Genomic DNA, 4,273 nt, shown 5'->3' on the forward strand with positions numbered 1-4,273 from the left:
AGCATCCATCTTTAAAAACAGCAACAGTAGCTACAAAAATAAGCAAATCAACTGTCAAACAACTTCTTCCGTATCTTTTTGATACATCATATGAGCATATATGGGCGCTGTCTGCTCAGGTTCCATTTTCAAAGCATAAGAAGAAATCCTAAATCTTGGGGAAGTATTTGAGTCCTGTGTAATTCTCCCAGGTGTCTCCCTTCCTTTCGCTATTCTAATTATTGTCTCATTCTCACTGGCAGTACCCCTCTGGCCTGTGGTCTTTATCTTTCGGATTTTCCTTTCATCGTAGCTGTCATCTCTTCACGTGGATGACTGCACCTGGAGCTGCCTTCCCAATCTTTCTGCAGTCTGCTTGTTCTGCAACACTGACAATGCCGCTGTGCCACCAGTTTTTCACATTATTTGCGTTACATTATGCTGCTATAGCCTGACAATGACAGAATGAGCAGTGGACCAAGACTTGACCCAAAGAGTAGGGGTACAGGGCTGGCTCTAAAAGAAAGGGATGTGCAGTCAGCTTATCGGTGATTAAATTTACCTCACCATGACTTTAGCTATGGATCATGGAGTCACTGGCTGTCTACCATGTCCATTCTCTTTTTCTTTATCCCCATGTAGTCCTGGCTGGACTTGAGCTCACAGCCATTTGCCCACCAAGGTCTCCCACGTGCTGGGATTATAGGCATCTACCACCATGCTCGTCCATTCTTCCTAGAAGCGGTTAACAAGGTGGCACTTGTCTGCTATTTGATGTCCTGAAGCCTTGTGACTTGGTGGCCAGCAATGACATGACATGGCTGCCTATCTCCCCCAACCCCTATTTTCCTTTTTTGTGACTGAATGAAAACAGCAACAAAGCCCTGGAAAATGACAGAGTATGAGACTGAGAAGGTCCAGGGGCTGTAGCTGTAGCTCTTGGTATAATACTTGCTTAGCATCCCTAAAGTCCTGTGTTCAGCTCCTAGCACCACATAAAGCAGGGCAAGGTGGCACACAGTCTTAGCAACTGGATGGAGGTAGGAAGGTCAGAAGTCCAAGGTCATCCTCACCTACACAGTTTGAAGCTAGGCTAGGATACATGAGACAAAAGGGGAGGGGGAATAGGAAGAAAAAGAGAGAAGAGGACAGGAAGTAAGTGAGTAAAAGTACAGAGATTACATCTCACATCAGCTTATCTGGAGGAAGGAAAAGTGACAGTGGATTAAGGTGCATAAATGAAAAGTCCAAAGAAAGCCTGGTATGGTGGGGCATACTTCTTGACCTTATTTTTAAACACGTCTGTGTGTCTGTGTGTATGTCTGTGTACTAGAGGCCAGAAGAGCATCAGATCTGCTGGGAGTGAAGCTACAGATGGCTGTGAGCCACCATGTAGGTACTGGGAATCAAACCTGGGTCCTCTGGAAGAACAGCCAGTTCTCTTAACCACTGAGCCTTCTCTCCAGTCTAGACACATTTAATCCCAGCAGATGGATCTCTGTTCAAGGCCAGTACAGGCTACCTATTGAGTTCCAGGTCAGCTATGGCTTCCCCATACCCAGAGTTGAGTCCCAATGACAAAGGCCATATGGCTCAGAAAACCTAAAATAGGTCTGGTCCTTCCTAATCTTTGCCTAAATAACGGGCATGCCTTGTAATTCTTAATGAGTGATCTGGCCTGCCTTCTCAAAGATCTACTCTGGGAAAGGATCATAGGATGTGACAGGGAAGCAAGTCAGTGGGATACAGCTGTAATCCTGATGAGACAGGGAGAAGTGCTGGAAATTGGTATAAATACTGAAGAGAAGATGTCCTTTCAACACGTTGAGTCACTGGATATGAAGGTAGAAGAAACGAGGAATCAAGGATGATGTTGCAGCTTTGGGCTTGTGCACCTAAAGAGAGGGTGGTTTCATTAACTGCAAAGGGAAAGACTTGTGGGGAGGAGAAAAGGCCAAGGGGATTTGTTGTTGTTTTATAAGGAAAGAAGTTTATTGTGAAAGGGGGAAAGGGAGAGGGGAGAGGGGTACCCCGGAAAGAGAGAAACCGAGAAAACCAGAGAAAGAGAGAGAGAGAGATTTGTTTAATGCCAGTCATCATGGAGACAGTCAAGGCAGAAGATGAGTGCTGCAGTCTGGAGCACAGTACAGTTCTGAGTCATCTGTAAGGACATGCACATTAGCCACTCTTCTATTGCTGCAATGAACTGAGACAGGAAGCAAGAGAGGCTGTGAGGCTAGTCTTGTCCTTAACACTGTCCTCAAAGACCTACCCTGTGTCTTGCAGACCTGCTTCCTTAGGAAGCACCTGTGAGCTTCTACTAGCTCTGTTTCTTTTGTTGTTGTTGATTGAGATGGTTCCTCTGTGTAGCCCTGGATGTCCTGACTCTGTAGACCAGGCAGGCCTGATTTTGGACATCCTCTGCCTTCTGAGTGCTGGGATTAAAGGTGCTCATCACCAATGCCCAGCTATCCCTGCCTCTTAAAGGTCCTATAACTTTTTAAACCGGTTGTCCAAGCTTTCCACCAACGCACACGAGGAAAAACTGCGTCCAGATCATAGCACTTGGTAATTGAGAACACTGAAGCCCACAAATGGTAGGGAAACTTGTTCAAGAAATCATGGCTGGGGGTGGTGACTCATGCCTCAACTCCCAGCCCTTGAAAGGCAGAGGCAGATGTCAGAGGCAGATGGATCTCTGAGTTCCAGGCCAGCCTGGTGTATAAACCAGGTCAGCCAGGGCTACAAAATAAAATGCTGTCTATAAATATATAAACCAATGAAAGGTTTGAGCCAGGCATGGTGGCACACAATCAGAACCTCAGCACTTGGGGAAGCTAAGGTAGGAGGATGGAGAACTCCAGATCAGCCTGGCTATACAGTAAGGCTCTGTCCCCCAAACATTAAAGTATAATAATGTTTATGGGCTGGAGACAGTTCATGGTAGAGCACTTGCCTAGCATGCCCAAGGGAAGGAGTCTACCATGAAGTTCAATTTCTAACAAATAACACACACACACACACACACACACACACACACACACACACGGAGGGGGGGGCGGAGAGAGAGAGAGAGAGAGAGAGCATATTAAACACAGGCTCTTTTCTTTTGTTTTTTTTCCCCCAAGGTGTCAGCTGGCCCCAGATCTGATCCCTGGAGCACTGGCTACACTACTTTTCAGTTGCAGGCTGACTCATTGGGTTTCCTGTCTTCCTGGGTCTATTAAAAAGCGCATGTGTCCTTGTAACAAGTGTCATAGTTCTGTCTTTGCTTTCAAAGACCAGTTCTGCTGCTTTCAAAGACGTACAACCCTGAGTCACTCACTAAGCCCCTGTGAGCCTTAGATTCCTTATCTGGAGACTGAAGATAATAGACTCACTTTGCAATTGTGAACTGGAAATTATCATGTGCAAAGGTGTGTGTAAACTCTGAGTATGAGCTGGGCATGGTAACTCTGTAATCCCAACATTAAGGAGGTAGAGTCAGGAAGAGCACAGATTCAAGGCCAGCCTCAACTATAGTGTACATTTGGGGCTAACCTGGGTTACATAAGACTCAGTTTTGTAAGAGAAAAAGAAAGGAAGACTCTTGTTTTATGTAAGAAAGAGAAAGGAGGGAAGGAAGAAAGGAAAGGCTGTTTTAATGATGTATAGTATCTATGGAAGCCAGGGCTATTGACACATGCCTATAATCCTAGAATTTGGGAGGCTAAGGCCAGAGGATTTCTGTGAGTTTAAGGCCAATCTGGGCTGCACAGTGAGGTGAATTCAAGGCCAACAATAGCAAAACGGGGTCTCAAAAAAATTGAATTTTAAGGCATGTTTTATGCAGATATGGAAAAGTCACAATGAACCTATTCTGAACAATGCCAATTTAAAGTTTGCTTTCCAGCGCACACCTCATGTAACTTATAACTCCAGCTCCAGAAGCTCTGAGATGTCTTCTGGCCTTTGCAAGCACCCGCACACACGTGGCACACACGTACACATACATAAACTTAGAATTAAGCATTTAGAAAGAAAAGCATGAATTCATTTAAAAAGAGGAAAGTGATCTTGAGCCAGGAGTAGTGGTATATGCCTTTAATCCCAGCACTTGGGAGGCAGAGGCAAGCAGATATCTCTTTGAGTTCAGGGCCAGTGTGGCCTACACACTGAGTTCTGGGACAGCCAGGGCTATACAGAAAGACCCTTTCTTAGAAGAAGAAGAAAAGAAGAAGAAGAAGAGAGAAGAAAAGAAGTCGAAGAGAAGAAGAAGAAGAAGAAGAAGAAGAAGAAGAAGAAGAAGAAGAAG

This window comes from Psammomys obesus, unplaced genomic scaffold (assembly GCF_907164565.1).
Source record: "Psammomys obesus unplaced genomic scaffold, mPsaObe1.curated_primary_1811, whole genome shotgun sequence".
In the NCBI taxonomy this organism is placed as follows: Eukaryota; Metazoa; Chordata; class Mammalia; order Rodentia; family Muridae; genus Psammomys; species Psammomys obesus.